Source organism: Camelus ferus, chromosome 2, assembly GCF_009834535.1.
Source record: "Camelus ferus isolate YT-003-E chromosome 2, BCGSAC_Cfer_1.0, whole genome shotgun sequence".
Classification (NCBI taxonomy): domain Eukaryota; kingdom Metazoa; phylum Chordata; class Mammalia; order Artiodactyla; family Camelidae; genus Camelus; species Camelus ferus.
This window is the reverse complement of record NC_045697.1, coordinates 79,225,089-79,252,733: the sequence shown is the minus strand read 5'-3', so window position 1 is coordinate 79,252,733 and position 27,645 is coordinate 79,225,089. Positions and strand designations below refer to the sequence as shown.

General features: G+C 38.9%; 1 protein-coding gene across 10 annotated transcripts in view; it reads right to left on the bottom strand.

The window, feature by feature from the left end:
• Positions 1–27,645, bottom strand: part of ALPK1 (alpha kinase 1) — a 119,294-nt gene that overhangs the window by 77,948 nt on the left and 13,701 nt on the right. For all 10 annotated transcript variants that reach the window (XM_032462031.1, XM_014567786.2, XM_032462025.1 and 7 more), the window contains one exon: positions 19,395–19,446. The gene's annotated coding sequence lies outside the window, so the exon portion shown is untranslated. The remainder of the gene's footprint in view (positions 1–19,394; positions 19,447–27,645) is intronic.

The following is a 27,645-nucleotide window of genomic DNA, read 5'->3' as shown; positions in this document are numbered from 1 at the left end:
AGCTCTAGATTATGAACAAAAATTTAAATATAAAATTGGCTCACTTGGAAATTTCAACAGCACTCACAAGTCATCTCGCTCTCATTTTCCAATACATTTTCAAACTTAAGGGGTGCAACCAAAACTATAACCAAAATAAAATCCAAAGCCTGACAACCTTTTATAATAAAAATGAAGAAGTATGAACTGTGTTTTCATCTTAAAGAATGGAAGTAACAAACCAAGTCTTAGGGAAGCAGGAGGAATGAATAAGCGTAAATTGTTTCAAAATAATTATTTATAAAATAGTAAATAAATCAAAATGATAGTAATTTGAAAAGGCCAATAAATTGGATTTCAGGAAAACCTAATGGAAAAAAAGAAGAGAGAATCTTTTCAGATTGGGAAAAGTGGTATAAACTTAAGAAGTATAAGAGACTACTATGTACAAATCCACATGAAAATGTGAACATTTGCATAAACGGAATATGTTCTAGGACAATTTTGATATCCTATGAAAACTGAAAAAAATCTAAGATCTAATTAAGACTAGGTGAAAACAATTCTCTTATTTTCTTTTTTTTAATGGTAACGAACTGCTTTCCAAATGAAGTATAACACAATCAGAAAATTATATGAACACTAAGTATACAAAGTGAACACATCTGTCTGTTAACCAGCTCAAGAGAATGAATATTTCCAATATCCTAAAAGTACAATTTGTATATCTGCCCATTCCATAACCTTTCTATTTTCCCTAAATGTAACTACTAAACTGACTTCTAACACCATAGATTAATTTCACCCATTTTTGAAAAAATTCTCTTATTTTCAAGAAAGGTGCCAGGTTCAGATGACATCAGAGTCAACTTCTACGAAATCTTTCGGATTTATGTGATTTCCAGGATATTCAAATTATTATAGAGGACAGAAGAATACAAAAGACACCTCCAGTGCTGACATAAAACTATTATTAATAGTTGACCAAGACAATGGACAAAAAAGATAAGCAAAGTAAAGATAGGGATAAAAAAATAAAGATAAAGATAACTATAGCAGACACATCCCTCCAAAATATAAACCACCAAATATTAACTTAATAAGACGTGAATCTGAACCATACGAGGAAAGAAAACTTTTTTGAGGTGAATGGAAGAAAAATAAACAACGAAGTAATATTTGTGGATTCAGAGCTTTGATATTTTAAAGATGTCATTCTCTCCAAAATCATCTATACTTCTTACAAACTTAACTTAAAAAGTTCCAACAGGATAAATTTAGAGCTAGTATATACTGAACTGTTTTCACAGTTAACCAATTTTCCAGGAGAAAAAGAAACCCCAGGTTTGCAGCATTTGCTGATTTCTGTGGTGTAAATATTTCTACCATGGCTGCTATCAAGCTCTCAATGTGAGATCTCTGAAAATAGAGTTGGGAAGAGATATGCAATAACTCACTTTATGCAGTGTGTCCACCAGGCAAATGCAACAGACACAAGTAACCTCAAAAGCACAGATAATAGTAAAATACCAGGAAAATAACTAGGAAATAAAATTTTTTCTTTGTCTTCAAGTAATTTATTAATTTTAAGTTTATACATTTAGTTCGTAATGATGGTGTATTTAACAAATGGCTCATCAAATTCTTTACATTTTAATAATTGGCTCTCTTGAGCCAGTAGTGCCAGAGCTCCAGCAAGCCGCTAAGAGGGATCATGAAAAGTTTCTGATGAAGACAGACTTTAAAAAATTAAGCTTTACGAAGATTAATATGATGGCAGTGAGCTAGTTGTCACTTCTTTTCAAGTTTTATAAATTCTATTCCAAAAATTTTGAATGACTCCAATCATATCTTAGCTGTCACCATTTTATTAGTGATGAAGCTGGCATATATAAACAGAAGTGATTGTTCTTTCTTCATAGAATTATTATACTGTAGTCAGAAAAGGCAGAAAATTACAAAAATTGTCAAGGATACAGAGAAATATATCCTTGTAATGCAAATACAAAGACACTTTGACAGGTTCTTTAAAAATTAAACATAAAAAACTTACCATAAAAACCTGTAATTCCACTTAACCAAGAGAAAGAAAAGGTATTTACCCAAGATAAATGAAACATATGTCCACCCCAAGACTTGCCTGTGAATGTTCAGAGCAGCATTATTCATCACAGTCAAAAAGTAGAAACAACCCTAATGTCCATCAGCTGACTGATAAAAGGATAAACAAAATGTAGTATATCCATACAGAAGAATATTATTCAGCAATAAAAAGGAACTTGCTACAACACAGATGAACCTCAAAAATATGCTAAGTGAAAGGAGCCAGACACAAAAAACCCCCACATATTTTGTGATTCTATTTATGAGAAATTTTAAGAAAAGGCAAATCAAGAGAGATGGAAAGAGGACTATTGGGGGCTGGGGATGGGAACAAGGATTAAACGTAAATGAGCATGAGGGATCTTATTTGGGTGATTAAAATGTTCTAAAACTGGATTGTATGATATTTGCATAACTTGATAAATTCACTAAGGAGAATTTAACTATACTTAAAATGAGTAAATTTTACTGTATGTAAGTTATATCTCAATAAAGATGTTAAAATTATATTTAGCTAAGTTTCACTCATTAATTTTTGGTCATCCCCATTTACAAAAGAGGCAAATGAGACAAGGAAATTAAGTAACTTGCTTGCTGTTAAAGCTTTTTGTTTTACCCATTAGAATTCATACCTCAAACTGTAATTTCTGTCTGCCTGTCCTCCCCTGATTGAATGCTAAAAGATGTCTAACTGAATCTCATTTTACTCACCCCATTTGTGTATCTGCTTTCCATTATCCAGGGTTCTTCCTTATCTATACTCACTGTGTGCTGGTTACACAGAACTATATGTGTGTTAAAATTATAAAATAAATACCAAACTAAAGGTCAACTTTACTGCATATTGTTAAAAATAAAATAAATAAAATAAAGCTGATTTATGTTGTTTTCCAAAAGAAAAAGGAAGGAAGGGAATGGAGGGAGGCAGGCAGGAAGGAAGGAGAGAGGAAGGAAGGAAAGGAAGAAAAGGAAAAAAAAAATTATGACATTTTAATGTCTTACTTTTTGAATCTGTGGTATCTAGATATTAGAAGGAGATTCTGACCAAGCTACACCTAGGGGAGCAGGCTCACACACACAAAAAGAAATAAAAAATAATTGTATGTTTTTTCTACTACAAATTAGCAGAAACTAGGGGAATGTTCTAAAGTTCTAGATTAAGGAGGAAGAAAGGAACAAACTCCCTTGGAGATTCCAAATTTATTGTGCTAGTTCCAATAGGTGGGATTGGTTATCACAATTTGGTCAGAAAGTAGCAAATACATGAGATGCCTTGGTAAGACACATGCGTAACTGAAGATAAGAGATAAATTCCATGAGAATTCAGAGATCTATTAATTCACTGATCTGGCAGTCTAGAGATATGGAATACACTGAGGTATTCCCTCCAAACTGAAAGACAATCTGCTGCACCTCGTATCCAGTTCCACAAAGAAAGAGGCACACACACTTGGTGGGATTTTAGATTAGAGAGGTGAAATAATATTACATTGATTTTGCTCCTTCCTACCTTTTGAATAAACCAGAAGAATTCTATATATAAGAAAGGTCTAAAGCAAAAGAATTCTTTGGCCAGTTCAGTTTAAAGAACAACATACTCTTTCCAACTAGAAATGGTTAAGTTTTGATTAGAAATGGATAAGTTTGGTTCAAAAGCAATTCATGGTGGTCTTTGATGTGTGGGACTGGAAAGGGTTTAATTTGAATTACAGCAGTGTTTATATGCTTGTGAGAAGTTATATGCTTGTGAGAAGTTATATGTACTGTGAGTGTTTATATGTTGCAAATGAGATTTACAAGTGATAAAATTGTTATATCTTCTTTTTTTTTTTTTTTTTTAAAAAAAAGAATGTTCTTCAGCCAGTTCAGTTTAAAGAATAATCCACTCTTGCCACTTAGCTCTTGTGATCCAGGAAATCTAATGTGTACAATGCTCTGTGGCAAGTCATTGAGCCTATGGAATTCCCAAGTAAGAGAATAACAGTACAACCCTAGAACTGAGAACAAAGCCATACTCTTTGACAAATAACATTTTCCTTGAGAAACATCTCCAGGTTTTTGCTGTTGGGTCATGACAGAGACTGAATATATGACATGGGAAATGAACTGATAGTGAGACCTGAGCTGTCCTTCCAAACTGGATGCTATCTGATGAACTGGTTGTTAAATTTTGGATGGGCAGAGCAGCTCTCCATCATCAAGTTAAAGTGAGACATACAAGATCACACACAGTTGAGTTTTAGAGGCACAAGAAAGTTTCATGAGCAAATAGTTCCAACTCTCATGGCACCCAATCTTGCTCCAATGCCACTTCTTCCAGGACCCACACAGGGAATTTCCCTATGGGCAGGGAAGAAACAGTATGAGACTGATTTACTAATGATTGTGCACAATATACTGGCACCTGCCATAAATAAACTGATGTAGCATTAGAGTTCTCCTCACTGTTGGCCATAAAGGACATGCAGGAAGATAAATTTTCACAATAAGCAGAACTTTGAGAAGCACATCTAATTGTATACTTTGCCTAGAAAGAAAGATAACCACAGTGAAGATTTATAAAATATACAAGAGCCTAAAGGTTTGTTTTGATGGTGAGCAAGCTGGAAAGAACAAGATTAGATGACAGGGAGATTTTGGGGTAGAGGTATGTGTATGGACCTCTCAAAATAGTTTCACAGTGTGAGAATATTGTGCCCCATGGGAATGCTCAGCAAAGGGCTCTCACTACAGAGGAGACTCAATAATCAGATGGGCAGGAAGATCAGTACTGCAAATGTCAGCTGTCCTCTTTCCCCTTCTTCCCCTGTTTCTCAGTAGGTTCCAAAACAAAGTGGTTATGGTGACAGAGATGGAGGTTATCCATGGGCTCACCCACAAGACCTTTTCTTACCAAGACAGATCTGGTTACCACCACAAATGAATGCTTAGAATGCCAGCAGCAGAAACCCACACAGCTCCAAGTGTGGAGGATGGGAGTGGCGTGGCCAGCCTCCTGTTGACTGAGTATATTGAAACCCTTTCATTGTGGACTTGGAAGCAATTTTTCTCATCAGAATGAATATACGTTCTGCATTAGATTTTACTTCCCTGCTATGCTTCTATTAGCAATACCTTCTGAGGACTTACTGAAAGCTTAAGTCACCCACAGTATTTCATACAACATTGCTTCTGGCCAAGGATGCTATAGGATTCCCAAAGGATCCATTGGCTTTACCAAAACCCAGGAGCAGCTGGCCTTGCAGAGTGGTTCAGTAGTCTGTTGAAGACTCAGAGCCAGCTGGAGGACATCTTATGAAGTGAGAGTACTGGTCTAGACAAAATGTATATGCTCCAAATCAATTACCAATTTACGATGTGTTTCACCCAAGGACAGATCACATGAGTCTAGGAATCACAGAGAAGGAGGAGTGGAACTTCTCACACTACCCTCACCCTCCTTACTGGGAGCGAATTAAGGCATTAAGAAAGTTCTAAATCTAGCCACATAAACAGTTACAAAATTGGAGACTGTGGTCAATATTTATATTTTCTTGCTTGCGTGGTAGGGTATATGTTCATACATTAACTTCCTTCTTTTTTCCCCTTCTCCCTGTCAGTTACTATTTTATATATGGTGTATCAGTGTGGTTACCTTTACAGTTTAGTCTACAAATAACATGTACGTAGCTTTTACAAAACTTATCAAATGTCCTCTTCTTTCTCTTATCTAAGTGTCTAGGCAATAAATTCTGTCTAGAATTAAGTTCTAAAAATGAGTCCACATTTCCCGATGAATTTGCATGCTTCATTTGCACAATGAAAACCGTACAGTCTAGCATGTTCCTCTCCTGAATTGGTTGTCTAGAAGCTCAGAGCATCCTATAAGCTCCACTCCAATGACTCACTCACAAGGTTTCCAGACCTTGCTTTCTTCCTTTCTTCTAAATCAGTGCTTTTCAGTTTAACTTTTCTGCATTGTTTTATGTCCTTATTTTATTATTTTGGTTTATGTCCATTTTAGTTGCGCATGTTATTTCAGTTCCTTTTTATAAATATACCCTACTTACAGCAAATCAGTTCATGGCTTCCCTTAGCAGCAGCTCAGCCACACAATGACCTGTTCATCCAACCAGCATTTATTTAGTGCTCACCACGCAGATGTGACAGTCCTTCTCCCCATTACCGTGCACACTCCTTATGTCCTCAACCATCCCTATTATTTCATGGAGATGCCCACTGTCAACTCCATGGGCAACACTTGGGTAACGTGTGGCTCCTCTTACTTGGACTGGTTTTCAGAGTCTGTTTCCGATTGTTCCTCACTCCCACCCTCTAGGGGGGTCTGTCTGTCACCAGTGGGTGCATTTAGATCCAAATCCACTCATAGATAAGATGTTACAATTTCTGAATTTTCTGATAACTTCTCTATTTAACCATAGCTTAGATTAACTGCAAACTTTTAGAAGCTTTTAGAAGCTACCTGAAAACCAGAACTGCCTCATCCTAAGAGCTAGGGCCTTTCTCCCTTTTGTAATGAACAAAGATGTGAAATACATGGAATTGGGCAAGGGTGATGCTGCAAGCTGGACACAAACACTGCAACCTCTGGGAGACGTGTTCTCCACTGGAAATAGTGAACTAGCACTTAGTGTATAGTAAAAATAAATGGATAGGGCTGCACCCAATACACTATTCTCTTCTCTTTTTCTATTCTTTAGGAATAATATTTGTCTAACAGGTAAATTCCTCTTGGTGGGTGACCTGTCTTCCTCTTTTTTTCCCTAAATTGATTTTCCTCTTTTTGCCTGCTTGTTCTTCCTAAGCACATATATTTATTCTTTAATTTATTCAACGTTTTCATAAGTACCTACTATGTGCCAGACAAACTGTTTAAGGATAAAGTTATGAATATGGTACTATTTCTGGACCCCAGAAGTACATAGCTGTGGGGAAGCCAATGTGTACACAATAATTACAGCCTCATGATAAATGACAGGGCAGGGGCACTACAGAAGTCCAGAGATGTCCCTGCATCTGACCCACAAGCTGAGAGGGGCTTTGGGGAGAGTGACCCCGCTTTATAACACAGCAAAAGGTCTCAATCTATCATGTCGGGTGAGTTGCTGAGCTTTTTCACAACTGAAAGAACCAACAAAACATCTCAGGTCATTGCAGGAGCAGGCAGTTCTGGAAAACCACACTAATTCTCACACAAACTCATACATTATATGCAGTTGTGACCTAGGATAGTAAAACCAGGACCACAAAGTAGACTTTTAATGAAAAAAACCCATGTTTCTCGAGTAGGTCGGGCACACAGATTATACAAAGTACTGCAGCGCTTCCTCAGGAGTCCTGAATGCCCAGTGTGCCCCTCGGGAAACCTCCTTTAGCCAGAGAAATGATGTCAGTAAAGGATGGTAATTGGTCCCTAAAGGATTGCCTCGGGGAGGCTACAGAACAAATACTCAACAGCGGCAGTAAGCAAGCAGGGGAGGGTATAGCTATTTATCTAGATCAAAAGATATGGACACTTTGGACATGTACAATAGGTTAAGATAACTGAATAGTGTTACATATGGGTATTCTGAGAAGGGAACGTTTCTGTACCCCTGAAGAGACTTACAAGAAACCTATTTATGATCCCTACTTGACCATCCTTTTTCTTTATCAGTGACTCCAAAACAGCATGAATACTCAACCAAAACATTTCTACCAGAAGCAAATGCAGTCTTGTCTCTCAGCATCACATATGACTGCGGGTGGACTCACACTCTGACAGTCCCCCTGGAAGAAGGAACCCAGTGTGTCGGCAAAGAATGCTTTTGGCTTGGAGTCCTGGGCAGCCTTTATTAGTGTATCCATTTCACTTAGTCCTCCCTTCACAAAACAAAAACCACTGCTTTCTTCTCTAAATCGTCATCGCTTAGTAGTCACCCTATCCAAGTTCGCCATCTACAGGTCATACAGTTTATAACTGCTTTTAGGGCCTTGAGAAGCTTGCACGTGAGGATTCACAGGTGCCTGTTTTGAGGGCAGTTTGCACTGCTGATTGATACCACAACTGACGGCTGTTTACGCATAACTAGAGCTTAGCAGATATTTCCTGGACTCTTACATTTCTCTATCACGTAGGGATATACGTTAAAAAGGTGACAGTGAAGAAGAGCTATGAAATACATGTTTTAGTATCATGTTTCTCAACTTAAAAACACACACACACACACACACTCTCTCCCTTCCGGTTAACACAAAAAAGAACACACTTGTCATTAATGCTTGTATTACAAAGCACTAACAACCCTAACCATCCCTACCATTTACTGAGCGCCTAGCTTGGTACCACTGGCCTGGGAACTTACAGACATTACCTAATTGAATACAGAACATCTACAAAGTATTTTTATTCTCATTTTGTACATAAGAAATCTGAGTCTGTAAGAGGTTAAGCAGCTTAGCCAAGGACATAGAGCTAGTCAGTGGGTTGGAGAGTTGTTTTTGGAGATCTGTCTCACTTCAAACCTATGCTCCTGAAAAGCCCACCATACTGACTCCAAGTATTTCATCTTTCTATTTTTCCAGCTTTACAATAAGTGCCTATGGATTTTCAACTACTCCCCCACCTTTGAGGTTTAGATGTGTCCTTACAGACAGGGGTTATCTCCCTACTGCTTTAGTGAACAGGAAAGAATAACCTTTTCCCTTGACGTGCTGTACCATAGAGAAGAGTACAACCAGAAACTGCAAAGTCTCATGCATCACCAAGTTAGTCCAACAGTATTCCAGGAGTCCGGGGTGAATCTGGGACCCACTCTGCTTCTTCCCGGAGCTTAGGTTGGTAAGTGTGTCCTGATCATACCTCATCTGCCCCTTTGACTTTAAATAAAGCCATGTTCAGTCAGCAATGCCCAAGGATCCTCAGGTTGGAGCTTCTGTCTTATTTTTCCTCAGAGGTTTCCTCTTTAGAAGATCAACAAACTTTACTTTTGGAGATATTTTCTTTATTTTCAGTTGAATTTGAGTTTCTATTTTTTTTTTGTTTGTTTTGTCCCCAAAAGATGAGGCTAACTTAGGTAAAGTGGAGGCATGCCCACTTTTGGAATTCAGTGATTTCTGGACAAGTCACCTAGATTTCTGGTTTGCATGAGGAGCTCCCTGGGGACAAGATCACTTTAAAGACTGATGGCTGGGAACCCTACATTAGGAGATTCTCAGGTCTAATCTAGCCATGAGGAACAGAACACCCCCAAACCAGCTTTAGCATAAAGGGGAAATTACTGGACGGACACAGGGTTATCTCCTGGACATAAAAACAGAAAATGCAGATAGTCTTCATGAAGGATTAGAATCAGGAAATGGAAAGTTGCTGGAAGGGGAGGGGGAATATAGCTCAGTGGTCGAGCGCGTGCTTGGTGTGCACAAGGTCCTGGGTTCATCTCCCAGTGTCTCTGTTGAGGGGAGAAAAAAAAAGCTATTGGAGGCAAAAATAAATCCTCTCTCTTTCTCTCTCTCTCTCTCACACTCCACCAAGACTTACTGAAAGCCTGCTTACTATGTGTCAGGCACCATGCTAGGTAGCAAGAGCACAGAGGTGAACAGAATAGACACGCTCTGCTTTATTACTCTCTGTAAACCATCCTTATTGAACCAGTCACCCTGGCCTAATGTGCCCTCCTGATTCAAGCCCTCAACAGAAGCTGACTCAGTATCAGCACCCTCAGTTCAAAGACAAAACCTTAGCACAACACATGGCTTGTTACCGCTAGCATCAGCTGCCCACCCTGGTCCAATCAGGTATAGCAACAATGACTCTGGTGGGGAGTGGGGGTGGTTGCAGGGGACAGTCTCACAGTCAGGGAAGAATAGAGCAAACTGTGTGAAAATGGGATGCTGGTAAGAAGGATACGACTGGTGAGGGAAAGGATGATCATCCCAACTGCAAAGATTTTTCAAAGATACAAGGATGATGGTTTCCATAAACTTGAGGAAAGAAAAGGAAAGAGCCTTAGGAAGGCTGAGAACTCCACCGTGAGGCTGGGAAGGGTTCCCAGACATACAGCCTAGGTGAGGACACCAGTTTGAATCTGAGTGGAAGTCTCTGAGTGAAGAACGGGTTACTCAAAAGCCCTCTAACCCGGCCTCAGGGGAACCTGGGTGAATTTCCTTGGGAGGAGAGAGGAGAGGGCAGGGGAATTACAGATCTTAAAAAAAAAAAAAAAAAGGCCTTCCTTGAAAAGTCTAAAAAGCTTGCAGCTGTTTAGAAGTTCAAATTATCCAAGGTTGTCTGAAACATTTGTGAGCCCAGGACACAGTCAATCCGCAGTTTTGAGAGCAGCAGGTGGAGGACAGTGACACTGCAGCAGTAGCATGTGAAGACTGGAAAGCATCCCGAAAAAATGGGGAGTGGAGAGGCTAAAAGTTGAGATATGGAACAGCAAAATTTTGTGTGACTATGGCCCAAGTTATTTAGTCACTAGGGCTAACGTGGTCTTGGGGAAACAGGAGTTATAATCATCAACATAAAAACAATCCCCTCACAAGTCTGGACTGCCACCTTGTATGTCTCAGGGACCTAACTTCTATGCACGGACAAGATATTTCAGGTTAACTCTTTTCCTTCAAGAGAATCTTGGGAGGGTCAGATATTTCATTTGTTCATCTGCAAATTTCTAAGGAAGAATTTAATTCTGATCAAATTTACGAGTATATTCTATTTTGATTTGCAGTTTCATTTACTATTTTGAGAGAGTAAAAGTCATCTCTGGTAAACGTTCCCAAATGGGTATGGTTTTAAAGTTCTTCAAAACTTTCAATGAAATTCAGCTTATAGCAAAAGGCTGTGGTTGTGAAGAACCATAGTTTCTGTAATACTGACTTTGCAAGCTACAGACACAGCCTTAGGTTGTCTGCACTTAATCGTGGTTATTTTGGATAGGAGTCCTAGACTCACTTCCTATGAGGTAAGGTGTTCAGAAATTTTATTTGTGATAAATCCAGGGAGTCTACAAAGTCTTATTTTCATTAGCCCTCTGAGTTTTTCCTCCTAGTCAGTTCTGAAATCTGAAGTTTTTCTCAGGGGATTTTTAGCCTAAATAGGGGACTCAATTTGCCTTTTTTTCATTCCTTGGTGGTTCCCCTTCTTCTCATTAATTAATTAATTTGGTTCAACAAATATTTATTGAGCCCCTTTGATGTGCAAGGACAACCACAATCCTTATTCTCACAGAACACTGTGGGGAGAGGCAATTCACCATGGGCTGTGGGCATGTCCGCAAGTTCTTGCTGGGTATGTTAAGAATGCCAGACCAATCTCTCCTTGTCTGGGCTATTTATCAGGATTGTATTTGCAGCAATCTTGACGGATGAGGTAATGTCTCCCTCTGGGCCAAAGAACAGGTCTGCTATAAAAGCAGTGGATTCCCCCGGCTCAGTGTTCCTTGGCTGTGACACAAGCCCACTTACAACCACCCTGTCGGCTCAGTATCACTCCTTTGGGACTAGGAGGACTGAGGAACTGATGTTAACATGATGCTCATGCTGCTTGCCGGGCTCTGAGCACTAAAGTCCTTTGTCTTTGATCTAAGAGTCTCATGTCTTCTGCCAGCATCCACTGAATAGTAGCAGGCTAACTTATTAACTCTAAGGAGAATAAAATAAAATCCCAGACCCTGAAACTTAATCTTAATTTCCAAGAATTTCATCACCCCTAAATAAGTCTCTTGCAGAGTGAAATTCCCTAAAAATCTGTCTTAGCTGAAATAAGACAAAGGCAAAATATGTCAACTTTATTTGCTATGAATTTGTTTCTATACTTTCTACATTCTCCCAAATTTTTAGCCTGTATATTACAAATTCCATGCTCTTCACAAATAACAATTTTTTAAAAAATTAAGATTTGTGGCACTTTTCTTCCAATAATGAAAACAAACTTCAATTTCCAGGGTGTCTGCTATCTGCCAGGGTCTGCGAGGGATATAAGGATGAAAAGACACAGGCCTAGCAGTTTTAGGGCTCAGGGTTTAGTGGAGACAACAAATACAAATGTGTATCTCAAATATAAGACTGAGCATGGTCAGATGTAGTTGAATTCCAAGCAAAGAATGAGTGAAGAATGGGAAAGAGGAGATTTAGTTAAGTTACTGTTTACTCAGAAGGCCAAATATGAGCGAAACATTGCAGGGTGGGGCATCAACAAGTGGAAGAAGTGGGAGAGGCAGGGTCTGGGGAACAAGCAAAATGGTGTGAAGAGTTTCATTTCAGACAGGTGGCTTGGGATGGGGACACAGCAAGAGCAAAGGTGCAGAAGGGTCTTGCAGACCATAGCTGGAATCAGCAGATAGTCCAGGGTGCCTGGACACCATGGAGAGATGAGGTTTGTCTGAAGTATGCATGAAATCTTGCAATTCCCTAAGAGAGGTAGGGAATGTGAGTTAAACTCAGGAAAGAGATTAGAATAGGAGATGTTTTGGGAATAATCCACACAGGGGCAGTAAGTGAAGCCACTACATGAGATTAGAGGGGGCAAAGGCAGGATATGAAGGAGACAAGGACTTCTAGAGAAAGCCTCTATCTAGGAGCCACATGTGTAACAGTGGCCTGCAAAAGAAGCAGCTGGAAACTTGAGAGCCAGGAAAGTGTAGAGACATGATACTGTGCAACAAGCTCTACAGGAAGCCCCAGGGTAACGACCCAGAAGCAACTTGATCGGGTTATCGGGAAGTTCTCACTGGTCTTGTGAACAGACATTTCAGAAGAGGACAGACCAGAAGCTGATGGGTGAGTGATAAACAAGGAAGTGAAAGGGCTAGGTATAGACTACTATTTCGAGAAGCACTACTATTAAAGGGAGGAGAAAGACTGCATTCTCAAAGGAAATCAACATTTCATAAGAATCGTTAGATGTTGACATGTGTAGGCTAAGCAGATGTCAGAAGGCAAAAGGTTTTAAAAAGAGAGAGGAATGAAAGGGACTATGAACAATAAGAAAAATCACAAAATGGGTAAAAAGGTGTTGGTTTAAGAAAACAGGAGTAGGCTTGGATACAAGGCAGAACATTTATTTTCTGAAGCAGAATGGAGAGAGGAACAAATAGCTAATGATTTAGAGAAAATCTGAGAGTTCACCATGGATAACCCAAAAACCTAGGTCAAATAATTGGATATCTGGCAGGAGTGAGTCTAACTTGAAAAGAGGTAAAACCTGGATAGAAACAGGTGTTCTGGAGAAGTGGAAAGACAATCAACTAGAGATGAATAAAAGAATCAATGAGCATCGTTGAGAGCCCAGCTATGGTCCATCATAATGGATTAGAGTCAGCTGGGGGACTGTCTCAGCTCTGACCTAGAGAGTTGAGCCAATCCAGGTCTGGGAAGTGTATACAACGGAGGTCAAAGAAACAAAACAGAAGTCTAAAGTGCTTAAAGTAAGAATACAGATCATCTTTTTTAGCCAAGGGGTCTAGACTCAGAGGGAAGGTTAGAGGGGCTAGAAGTGGGTGAGCCCTGGGCAAGCTGGGAATTGGGGATGTGGGAGACGGCAATGAAGATGAATGGAAAAGAGGAGGTAGGGGGTTATATTCACACATACACACTTCAGGTTTGGCAAGGGTCTGGGATTTAGAGTGGATCAAGTAAGGACAGATTCTCAGTTGCAGCTCGGGCTAGTCTGATGACCGACGTGGAGTTAAGTCTAAAGTTGAGGCGGTCAGGGAAGCATGGGGCATTTTACAACCCTTCAAACTGGCAAAGCGTTTTATTGCTGCATATCAGCTCTCTTCAGCAATGTTATTTTCACAAATCTAAACTTTACCTTATCCATTTTATTTATTGTTAAAAGACATAAATAATATTAAGTGGGTATTAAGAACTTAAGACAAGTTGTTCTTGAGTCCTTTATAAAATTTCCCTTAATTTCCAGTTTGGGAGCTGAACCCAGACTAATTTATTTAGGGCCCTGTGGTAGACTGTGTTCCATTTTTTCTCTCAACTATAATTAATGAGTTAATTGTGTGGTTTTGTGTAAAGTCTGTCTTTCCCACTATGATATACACTCCAACAGGGCAGGGAATGTGTCTGTTCTGTTCTGTGCTATAGCCTGGAATATTCAGCACCTGGAATAATTCCAGAACATCGGAGGTACTCAAAAATATCTGTTGTTGTCAAATGTTTATAAAAGAAGGTATCAGCTAAATCTGGGCAACCTCTCTTGGTTGAGTAATCCTATGCATTGCTTACTGCAATGTAATAAGCTAGGAAATACTTCTTTTCATTTCAAGAATATCCCTAATGTTCAAAGAAGACAAGGTGCCTTTTACTGTCTCTGTAAACTATTACATTCTCTGCCTACGTTGTTGAAGCGACAAGAAACAACATGCTTACTTTTAATTCATCCTATAATCTTTTCCTTTCAAACGGATGTAAAATTAACTCTTGGTGTCAATCCTCACCAATCTTAATAGACGTTTCACAAATTTTTTACCTTATTGCTTTACAAGATCACTATCAGATTTTTATGGAAATTCTGCAACAATGTTTATGTCCTAGCCCCTAGCTCAAAAGAGTCAGTTAATTAGAATGTCAGTCCCGACAAATGTTTTCCTCATTCACGTCAAGGTTTTAACTGCCTTTCTGCAATTTAGGAGCCTGTAAATTTGTTCTTCTTTCTAGAGCCTCTCTGCTGCCCTCTTCTGGTGCCACATAACAGCACGGGCATGTGAGATTACTTTTAACTATATTTTTACTTATTAGTGAAAACAAATGTGGCACTCTACAGAACAGAAGACTCAGTAATGATATAAGAAAATGGAAAACTTTTTCTAAACACTAAAATAGTGACACATATTTACCTGACTAATAATCTTCTGTTAACTCCATTTCAGTAAAAATCCATTACTCTTTTTGAATTTCACTATAGAAAACAATCATTAATCTATTGTCTCAAAACCTATGATGTTTTAACATAACAACAATAAAAATTACATTTATACTATCTACGAAGAAAGAGTTTGTTAACCAAATTAATAGTGTAAATAGCATTGCAGGGCATGTTTAAACTGCTCGAGAGAAAAATCTATTAAACTGTTAGAGTATTTTAGAATGTGAAAGAAATACTGATAATTCAAAAGAGCATTATCTATTTATAGAATGCTCTATAGGTCCTTAAATTGCAAATAATGCAGTGGTTCTGAACATATATGACCTGAAGCCTTTGTTCATGCCGTTCTCTCGACTCCTATCTTATTCTCACTACACATCCTACAGTCGACAAAGTCTGCCAGCTTCTCTTCATAAACATGGTCTCTGCTCTCTCATTGTCTCCTGTTGCAGCCTGTACCGGGTCCTCTCCACCTCCAGTTAGGACCGTTAGCCTCTACACTGGTTTTTCTGCTACCTGTCTCTTTCCCTGTTCCCATAGTCTGCCCTTCATGCACTGCCAAATAGCTTCTTAAAAGCAGAACTAACTGTGTCACTTCTCTACTTTAAAATGTCTGTCGGCTTGCTGTTGCCTGTAGGATGAAGTCCAAGCATCTGAACTTAGCATGGAGGGTCCAACCTGCCATCCCCAGCTGTATCGGCAATGCAACACAGTTTCTGCCCTGGAGCACTTGCCCTTGGTATCCTGGAATAGGGTCCCCAGCTCTTTGTTTTTGACTGTGGCAGAGCTTGGCATGAGGCTCTGTCATACATCAGTTACTTTACTATCTCCCAAGAGACTATGACTCCTGAGGGTGGCCAGTGTCTCACAGGTTGTCTTTCAAATCTCCAGCACACAGCTGGAGCTAGCAGTGTGACTAACACACAGGAAAAGCTCAGTGCACCTCTGTGAATGAATGAATGAATGAATGAATGAATGAATGAATGAATGAATGCTGCTCGCCTCATCTTTAATGAAATCCTGAGTTTTCAAGTGTTAGATTATAATGCCACTTCTCTAAAGTCTTTCTTAACTCTTATCTGGCAGAACTAATTGTTACCATTAGCTGTATAACTCCTGTCTCCTCTACTGGGCCATAAAAACTGAAAGGCAACCTGGGAGAGTGAAAAGAACATGAGATGTGGAGGCAGACAACCCTGAGCTTGTATCCTAGCCCTACCGCTTAATCTCCGTGTCACCTCTGACAGGTAGCTCAGCCCTTCTGCAATGAATGTTATTTTCCTCATCTCTAAATGGGGCTACCCTACTTCCCCATATGTTTAATATAAATATTTAAAAATAAAGCTCATGATTCATACTAGACTGTAATCAAATTTTAGCATTTATCCCTTTCTCTGAGGGTGAAGACCCTATCTAATTCATATCTAGATTCCAGGGCTTCAAAATCTACAGCAACTCAGTAATGTTTGTTAAGTAAATAAATGAATTGAAAAGAGTCATCAAAAGTAGTATAAGTATATAATTTAACAATCTTTTAAACTAATGCAATTGGTTGTCATTCCTTCATACTCACTTAATATAAATATTTCACCTTAATACTCTGACATGTCTTGAATCATTTTTAGTATTTAAAGTATACAGAGGTCACATAATTTGAGGTATAAATATTTTCTAATCTTTTAGTTATACTTACATTTATATATTTTCCTTTATGTAGTCACTGTAAAATATGAAGTGTTTGAATAAAAAGAACTAATGTTTATTTTTAATAGGATACCTATATTACAATGTTAAGAAAAAGCAGAATATAAAATTGTTTATACAGAGTGATAGCAATTATATAAAAAAGTCACTGAAGACCAATGATTTTTTTTTCCAGAAATAGCAAAAATCCACACTGAAATCTTAAGGGACCCTAAATAATCAAAATGATCCTTAAAAAACAATGTTGGAGGTTTTACCTTTCTTGATTTCAAAACTTACTACAAAGCTCCAGTAATCAAAACACTGTGGTATTGGCATAATGACAGACATATAGACCAATGGAATAGAAATGAGAGCCCAGAAATAAATCCTCACACATACGGCCAAATGATTTTCAACAAGGGTGCTAAGACCATTCAGTGGGGAAAGGACAATCTTTTCAATAAAAGGTTCTCAGAAAACTGAATATCCTGTGCAAAAGAATAAAGGTATACCCAACCTTACACCATAAACAAAAACTAACTCAAAAACATAAGAGCTAAAACTACAAAACTCTTAAAAGAAAACACAGGAGGAAATCTTCATGAAATTGGATTTTGCAATGATTTCTTGGCTATGATCCCAAAGGCACAGGCAACAAAACAACTTAGACTACATCAAAATTAAAATCTTCTGTGCATCAAAGGACATAAACAGAGTGAAAAGGAAACTTACGGAATGAGAAAGATATCTGCAAATCATATAGCTGATAAGGAGTTACAATCCAGAATATGTAAAGAATTCCTACCACCAAACAACAAAAACACAAACAACCCAATCCGAAAAATAGTCAAAACACTGGAACATTCCTTCAAAGAAGATATACAAGTGACCAATAAGCATATGTAAAGATACTCAACATCACTAATCATTAAGGGGATGAAAATCAAATCAGAATGAGATACCACCTCACATTTATTAGGATGGCTACTATGAAAAAAAAAAAAGGAACAGAAAAAGTGTTGACCAGGATGTGTAGAAATTGGAACCTTAGTACACTCTTGGTGGGAATATAAAATGGTGCAGCTGCTATGAGAAACAGTATAGTGGTTCCTCAAAAAATTAAAAATAGAATAATCATATGATCCAGCAATTTCATTTCTGAGTACAAAACCTAAAGTAACTGAAACAGGGACTTGAAGAGATATCTGTACACCATGTTCATAACAGCAATATTTTCTTCTTTTTGTGTGTGTGTCTATTATTTGTGAATAACTTTTTTTTCATTTTTTGTTGAAGTATAGTTCCTTTACAATGTTTCAGGTATATAGCAAAGTGATTCAGTTATATGTATATATAAATCTATTCTTTTTCAAATTATTTTCTTAGGCTTTTAAAGTTTTTTTTTTTTTAATTGAAGTAAAGTTGATTTACAATGTTATATTACTTTCAGGTGCACAGCAAAGTAATTTAATTATACATATACATATATATATTCTTTTCCAGATTCTTTTTCCATTATAGGTTATTACAAGGTATGTACTATAGTTCCCTATGCCATACAGTAGGTCCTTGTTATTTATCTATTTTATGTATACTAGTATATAGATGTTAATCCCAAACTCCTAATTTATCCTTCACCGTCCTTTCCTCTTTGGTAACCATAAGTTTGTTTTCTGTCTGTGAGACTATTTCTGTTTTGTAAATAAGTTCATTTGTATCATTTTGTTCAATTCCACATGTATAGTGATATTGTATGATATTTCTCTTTTTCTGTCTGACTTACTTCACTTAGTATGATAATCTCTAGTTTCACCCATGTTGCTGCAAATGGCATTATTTCATTCTTTTTATGGCTGAGTAGTATTCCATTATATATATGGATTTTATATATATATATATATATGTATACCACAATTTCTTTATCCATTCACCTGTCAATGGACACTTAGGTTGTTTCTATGTCTTGGCTATTGTAAATAGGGCTGCAAGAACACTGGGGTGCATGTTTCATTTCAAGTTTTCTCCAGACATATGCCCAGGAGTGGGATTTCTAGATCATATGGCAACTCTATTTTTAGTTTTTTTAAGGAATCTCCATACTGTTCTCCATAGTGACTGCAGACAGCACTATTTTCAATAGCCAAAAAAGGTGGAAACAACCTATGTGTCCATCAACAGATAAGTGCATAAGTGCATAAACAAAACGTAGTATATACATACAACAGAATATTATTCAGCCTTAAAAAGAGAATGTTGGCAACTGCTACAACATGGATTAATTTTGAGGAAATTATACTAAGTGAAATAAGCCAATCACAAAAGGACAAATATTGCATGATTCTACTCACATGAGGTACCAAGAGTTGTCAAATTCACAGAGACAGAAAGTGGAATGGTGATTGCTGAGATGGGGAGAGGGGAGAATGATAAGTGACTGTTTAAAGGTACACAATTGCCGTTTTGCATGATGAAAAGAATTCCATGGATGGACGGGAGTGATGGTAGTACAACAATGCGAATGTAAATTAACACCACTAAACTGTACACTTAAAAATAGTTACAGAAGTAAATTTTATGTTATTTGATCACAATTTAAGAAAATAACTTAAAAATAATCAGAAGGAAATACACCAAAATATTAAGACTCTTTGCCTCTAAGTAATATTTTTTGATTATTTTCCCCTTCTTTTTGTATTTTCTACGACAACTATGTATAGCTACATCATTAGTAAAAAAGAGTTGAACTGAAACGTTTCATATGAAAACTCACCTCAAATCTGTGTTTATTAGACTTCAATCCATTTCTGATTTAGAAGAACTTTCTAGGTAAGAAAAAAACAACAACAAAAAGTTAAACACAGAAGTCCTTGTTATAATAAAAGTATAAACAGAGTAAGAAATAATCTCTACTCCTTATTTCCTGCATTATGTCACGGGCATTGTTGCATGCTTGCCACCTGAAACATCCAGATAAAAGAGGAACTCACGTTCCTGTGTCCACAATGAGAGTGAAGTTACAATTGGTCATCACTGATCTTCACTTTCGATACACAAGGAGGAGGAATATCACGTCAGGGAAGACCAGATCCTGTCCAAAGTGCCTGATGGGGTACAAATCTCTTTTGGTCTTTTCCCCCCATTCCCTTAGAAGAGGGGGTTTCAAATCTCTCCTTAGACTTTTGAAACAGTTCAAGCATGAAGGAGAGAAACCTCACTATTGGTCTAAACTATTAGGGGTGGTACTATCTGATAATTTTGTTATGCGGGAAATAAAAAGCTTTTGCTGAAAAACCCTTCTGGATGATATTTTGTCTCTTGAAGTTCTGAAATTTTCATTCACTGACTTAAAAAAAAAATTATGTATTACTTTCGTGGCTTGCCAGAGAGAAGGAATCCCCCTAGTTATTTACACAAAAAATTTGCTAAGAGAGTTTGCAATAACCACCACTACTTTTTTATATGTTAAAAATGGGAGTACACTACATTTTATAGTGCTGTACATCTTTCAACCAGCCTGAAAAATCTCTCCAGGGTCATCTTATGCTTCTATCATCTCTGAACCACCAGTTCTGGATAAGCAGTCTCCTGTCCTTTATTGCCACTTTGGACTTTACTTTCTCCTCCCTTGTTCAATCTGTACACTCCTCCTCCCAGCTTTGACTCTCATGTTGTCACCCACCGCCCTTCATTGTTGCTGTCAACTGCCAACTCTGAAGGCATTTAATTTCTGGATCATTGCTACTCTTTCCAAAACATTTCTATTCTTGGAGATTTCAATTATATAATGATTAAGGGGCTCTGAGTTCCTTGAAATCTTTTCTTCAAAGATCTTGTCCTTCACCCACCCTTAGGCATTCATTCTAAAGGTCATTCAGCATAGACTTTGTTATTACCAAAAACAACTACTCTTCCATACTTTCAAGTTTATGTATCCCACTCTCTGCTACTGCCATCCATCTTGTCCCTTTTGAGTCTCCCAAATCCAACAATCCTAAACTTCCACTGGGATTTCTAATCCACTGACCCTACCACCTTCCCATGGACCCTCAACCCCTTGCAGTCCTCTCTCTTCTCTTTATCCATCTTAATTTCCATGGTCAACCATGATAATCATTACCAGCGTACACTTTTGACTTCATTTTTAATATTTGCACGTCAAAATCACAACTCTAGTTAAATCCAACTTTAACACAACTAAGCAATGCTGGTGGGGAGGGACATAACCGTGCCACCTGTTCTCACTTTAAATTTCTGACTCTGAACCTCAACCATTAATGCTGCCGGGCAATCGCACTGCACTCCTGGGGTCCATTCACCTTCCAATCTCTTAGGTGCCTATTCACACTTTCTCTCCTCTCCTCCTCTACCCTCACTCTCAGCAAACAGAGGAGGACTTCGATGGACTCTCACCCTCCTCTACCAATCTAACAGCAGCTGCACCCCATACTCTGCCTTCCCACCTGCTGTCAGATGAATCACCCATTCTTTTATCTAAAACCAATCACCCCACACACAATAATTTCAACTCCTCTCTCTACTCAAGCACACTGATGCCGCTTTTCTCTCTCTCTCTGTTTCTTACATCCTTAAGCTTTTGCTCTTCACTTGCTTGTGCCTATCAGGGTACAAACAAGCCATAATTTCCTCCATCTTAGAAGAAAAGTCTCTTGTCAGTAGCTATTGCCCTTTGCAACAAAATTCCTTGAAAGACTTGTCCCTACTAGAGCGTTCAACCTGTCTTTTCCCATTCTCTCTTAAATGCACTCCACTCAGACTTCTGTTCCACTGAAATCGCCCTGGTCTCCGTCACTGATAAGCTCCACATACATAAATCCAATGGTCAGCTCTCACTCCTCATCTTAGCTGAGCTGCCAATAGCATGTGACACAGACCCTTCCTCCTCTAACACCCTCTAGGACACCATGCTTTTATGGTTTTCCTTCCAACTCACTGATGACTCCTCAACCTTTTTGGTTGGCTCTCTTCTTCTCCTAGGCACCATCATGTAGGAACATGCAATGGCTCAGTCTCCCCCCCCCCCCCCATCTAAACCCACTCCTTGGTGATTTCATTCAGTCCACGGTTTTATTGGTTGACAATCATCTAATTTCTATCTCCAGTCCAAACCTTTCTCTTGAACTTTTCATAAGTATATTTTCAACTGTTTATTTGATGTCTGTACTTGGATATCCAATAAGCATCACATTCTCAACATGTCCATATTGAACTTTTGATCTGCCTCAGTTAATGACTCCACCTTCCCAGGAATGTGAAATGAAAGGCCAGCTCTTAGATGAGCTGTGCATTTAGAAGAGGCTGAGTGGCAGCAGATGGGGTAACCTGAAGGGGCATATCATTTGGGGAAACTTTGGCCAGGGGAACTCCTCATGTCCACTCAGCCTCTAACTTTGTACCTGTGCAGTTGCACTTAAAAGCTTTTCCTCTAAGGTGACTTGGGGGAATTATTATGTTGAGACACTGTGGAACTTCTGAAATCTATCTGTTGCACAATAAGCAATGCTTTTCTGTTCTTTCACTCTGACTTCCTTTTTCATTCACAGCGGCTACTGGTTTGCAAGTGAGAGGCATTACCAGCTTACTGGATGCTTCCCCGTAGGCTCGATCAAGAAGTATTTAAATCATAAAAGCCTTGAAGATTGTGCCATAGTTATTTATCTCTGATATATTTTTCTAAGAATTTAGATTTTTTAAACATTTTATTATTACGAGAGAAAACAGTGTGATTGTAGAATATATGGAGGAAAAATATGGTAAAAAAGAAAATAAGAATTACCCATGGTCCCACTAAAAAATAAGCACCATATTTTGATATCATTGTTTCTGTACAGTTACAATATTTACAAGGAATTTACTAAAAGTGTATAATTTTTAAAACATACTAAGTTAATACCTAAGTATTCTTTGACTATAACTGAGCAGCCTGATTCTTGCCTCTCAATTGCGATGCCCACATATATTTAGAAGTGATTTAACAAAACATTGTGACACTGTTCATATTTTGGTGGCGCTTCCTTTCACTCAGTCCTGCGGCTAACTTAGGCATGGTTTCTGCGTGTGTTATCTTCTGGTTTTCTTCCAGCCTTGCTTTAGAACTAGACATCCTCACCACTCTGCCGGCCCCACATTCCACCTGACACAGTGACTGGTCCCAATGGCCAACCCCTCATCAGTGAATGTTAACCTTTATTAAACCTCTTCTAGAGAAAGGTCTCTCCTGTCACGTGTAGGGCAGGCATGGTGCAGTTAATAGCAGAATGGAAAAGACTGGAGTAAGGCTGGAACCTTGTCTGGAGTTACGTGTTCAAGTCAGGTAGGCACGCTGAAGGACAGACACAGCTGTAGGTACTGAGGAAAGTCTGGCAGGTACGTCATCCAACTCAAAGTGTTAGGCAGTGAGATAGAAATGAGCACCGGGCAGGAGGAGAGGAAGGGGGAAGAAGCAACCCAGAAAATAACAGCACACCTGCACTCAAGATAAGGGGCTCCAAAAATGTTTACTTTCTCTAAATGAGGCCAGCTAAGAAGCCGCCTAGGATCCAATGCTGCAGCTGCACAATAAAGAGGAGGACCCGGCTTAACTTGACCCAATGCTCATTATAATGTAATTAACATTGCAGTTTGAGCCCCTCCCGTGGGTTTCTCTGTGTGCATCATGGGTAAGAACATGCCTAAAAGAGATGGGCGTGCCTGAGCACAAGGAACCTGAGCTGTCAGTCAGCATGAGCACTCAAAGAACCTGAGCCGTGAATCAATCACACACACAAAAAAGCCCCCTAAGCCAGGATATAAAAACAGGAAAAACAAAGGAGCGGCATCATTTTTCCTCTCTTGGGTTGGCCCGCTCCCAATTCTCGGGAGTGTACTATATTTTATTATCTTTTTACTTTATTAATAAAATCTTGTTTATATCATGTTTTCTGTCTCTCATTAAAAATTCATTTTTGGGGGGTGACTAAGAACTGAGGTAACTCTTATTCCCCTCTTCCAGGTAATAAAAGGAGATAAGAGATGATTGGCATAGCTCTAGTAAATGGTTGGAATTAGAGGTGGAGGATGTGTATTGCATGAGGTAGAGAAACAGAGTCATGGTAATAGCTTAGCAAAGCGGTGGACATAATTTATTGCCATTTATTAAGCAAATACTATTAATGGTAGTACCTGACTCACAAAACTGTACTGAGTATTAAATAAGATAATGTAAAAAAACCTTGTAGCAAGAAGACTGACATACAGTAGTCTCCCCTTATCTACGGGAGATAGGTTCTGAGACACTCCAGTGGATGCCTGAAACCGTGGATAGTAGTCATGAAATAAAATTTATATTTTAAGGCAGGACAAGAAAATTTAAGCATAAAATTCTCTCTCTTTGCCCCTTTGGGCCTTGTCCCTCCCCCATTAATGTGCAATTTTTATACGCACTGCACACTAACCAGACCCCTCAAAGGTGGGAACGCCTGCTAGACTGCAAAGATCTTTTTTTTGACCTTTCTTCTGACACTAACAAGGATTTCTTAACTTGATTGCCAACTGAATTTCTGTCGATAGTACCAAACCCTATATACACCCTACATACATACCTATGATAAAGTTTAATTTATATTAGACACAGTAAGAGATTAACAACAACTCACAATAAAATAGAACAATTATAACAATATACTGTACTAAAAGTTACCTGAATATGATCTTTCTCTGTCTCGGTCTCTCTCAAATATCTTACTGTACAAATTAAACACCTTTCTATTTTAACACACACTTAGCAGCCATTGTGGCCAAAACATTAGCAGTGTGAGGTGCAACAGCAAAACTAGCATGAATTTCATTTTCCCTCATCATAAATTCACAAATAGAGGATTCGTTCTTACCGTAGATCTTAACAAACTCAGCATACAATATTTTTCCTTCCTTACTAAGTCAAGAACTTTCACCACCTTACGTAAAGGAAGCACTTTACAGCTTCTCTTTGGCATATCCGAATTGCCAACATCACTCCTCTGGCTCTTTGGGGCCATTATTAAGTAAAATAAGGGTGACCTGAAGGCAGCGCTGCGATCTGATGAACAAAGATGGCTGCTAAGTGACTAATGGGCGGGAGGGCGGAGCTGGACAGAGACCGGTCTCCTCTCCAGGGACAAAGCCAGAACGCGCGAGATTTCATCACAGGTACTCAGAAGGGCGCATGATTTAAAACCTAGGAATTGTTTATTTCTGGAATTTTTCATGTAATATTTCCAGATAGAGGGTAACTAAAACCATGGGAAGCAAAACCATAGGTAAGGGAGGACTAGCATACAGACTATGCTCAATAAATAAGCATTAATGAATAATAAATACTTAAGTTGTTATTATTAACTATATTTAGCATTGGTGAACAGTTTGAGAGTGTCATTTATGGTGGGTAGGAGAGACCTGCTTCCTTGGCTTCTTAGATCTTTAAATACTGCCTGTTCATGAGTTCCCTGAACTCTCATCTATCCACTTCTGTTGGATCCCGATCACACAGTAAGGCTCTTGCTCCCAGGTGCCTGCTCTTTGCATTGATCACGCCCTAGGAGATGCTGGCTCCGTCACAAACCAGTTGTGTGCATTTAGGCAGATCACCTCTCCGTGCTAGACCTCAATTTCCTCAGCTCTAAAATTAGGGGGGTTTGCTAAGGCGTCTAAAGTCCCTTCCAAATTTATGATTCTGTAATGCTGTCAAAATTTAGCACTCTGTCAAAATTTCGCAGCAAGTAGCTGAAGCCCAGTGCCAGCCTACGCAGCCTCCACTGAGCTTAATAACAGCTAGTGTTGCTGTTCCTAGGCACTGTCACAGGGCCTGGGTATCAGCTCATTTGATTCTCATAACAGCAGTAAGACATAATTAAAAGTTATGCTCACGTCAGCTATGAGAAAATTGAGGCCTACAGTGATTAGGTGACTTGGTTGTGGTTGTACAGCCAAGAAGGGACAAAGCTGATTCTAAAGAGGCAGTCAGTTCATCAGATCAAGATCATCCCGTACTGGAGGGTCTCATTCACACTTGATAAAGGTAGCCCAGACAGATGTTATTCTGAACAGACAGTAAAATCTTAAAAAGCCCAAAAAACCTACTAGTGCAAAAGCACAAACTTGGCCATGCTATGGACAAACTGCTTTAAAATGTGAGCCTATTGATACAGAATATAGGGTACTCCTTTGGGAAATCTTTAAGAATATTTAAGCAGAACAAGAATTCAGGATATGTGGTTTTATCAAATAATACCAAGTCAGAAGAGGCGTCTGACCAGGTCCAAAATGTCTCAAATGTTACAACCTTCTACTGTCACTAGTTGTGTAGATATCACTACATGCATGTGAATAAAACAGATGTTTTATTCTTCAAATGTTGAGTTGATGGATCTGTTTTTTTATTTACTACTTGGGAAAAATTATTTCCTTTGTGAGCTAGAGTGCTTTAGGTAATGATAAGTCTCACTTAAAGAAAAGAAATAGGGCAGCAGAGTAGGGATCCATGAAATTTTATTTATTTAGCAAACCTGCATTGGGCACCTATAATGTGTTATACATTTGGGCTAGGTACTTGGAATTCAAAGTTAAAGATGAGGTCTTTGTCCTCAAAAAAGAGTTAACTGTGGATAGAGACAAAAAGAAGGAGAAGGAGAAGAAGAAGGAGAAGAAGAAGAAAGCATTACAATTTACTGCAGTAAGTTCGGAAGTTCGGGGGTAGAGAAATGCTCTGGGTTCTAAGAAATGCCTAATTCAACAGGAGAAAGTGACCATCTGCTTTGAGAGAGAGCTGTGATGTCATTCAAATTTCCCAGAGGAAGTGATGCTTGAATTGGATCTTTCAAAAAAAGTAGCTCACAAAAGAAGGAAATGGTCTTCTGGGAAGGAGAAGCAGGACTGGTGATACAGAGTACAGCAGGTCAAGTTTGGTTCAGAATGAGTGGCGGAGTGTTACTGCAGTTTAGAGTTATCTGGAATATTAAAGCAGGATGAAAAGTGGGGCTGGAGAAGTATGCAGATGGCAGATCATGAGGGCTATTGACATACAAGCCCCTGACAGACATGAGCCAATACAAACTGCTCAAACACCACCCTGCAGGCAGACTAGAGGCTGAGGACTTGAGGAGATCAGGATATGGTGCAAAATGTCGAGGGCCTGAAGCAAGAATAGACAGATATGGGTGGTTTCCAGAGATAGTTAGGGAATGGAATCAACATGACTTCAAAATTGATTAGATATTCTTGGTAAAGAAGTAAGGAGTCTAGAGTGGCTCCTAAGTGTTTAGCTTGAGCAGCTGGATGAATTTAGTGACAGATGTCAACATAAAAATAATGATGGAGGAGGTAAATTATGAGTCCAATGTGGAAAATGTTTCGTGTGAGATGCCTGTAGGATGCAGGAGAGAGATGTTTGGTAGTAGATAGATGTTTACATCTGGATACAAGAGTTGGGAACTCGGGGAGAGGAAAGACCCGGCCTTCAGTATCCTGGTGTGTATTGGTGTAGTGGAGAGACATACTTCACCCAAGGTGAACACACGGTGAGAGAAAGGAGGCAGAGAGCAGAACGCAGTGCATGAAGTGGGCAGAGAAACAGAAAAAGGGAAGCGCAGCCAGAGATGTCAGAGAAAAGTCAGAAGTGCGTGGTGATAACGAAAATCAAAGCAGCGAATTTAGAGGAGTCAACAGTGCCAACACTGCAAAGAGAAAGAAAAAGATGAAGTCTAAAAAGTGGCCTTTGGATTTGGACAAGGTGATGAGAGGTCATTTTACTTAATGGAAATATATTCCAAGAATGTGCCCTCAGGAAGGTCCTGAGGAGAGGAAGGAAGATGAGGTGTTTTCCTCATCTGCATTAAGAGTCTGGAGCCTGCGTGCCCAGAATTAGCAGGATAAGGGTATTTCTAATTGCTTCTCAGCTGCCTGGCAAGCTGCGCCTTGGAAAGCCTCGACCTAGTTCCTCATATCTGCCTATAGTTTCTCTTGCCCACTTGGGAAGAGGGGAGTTGGGG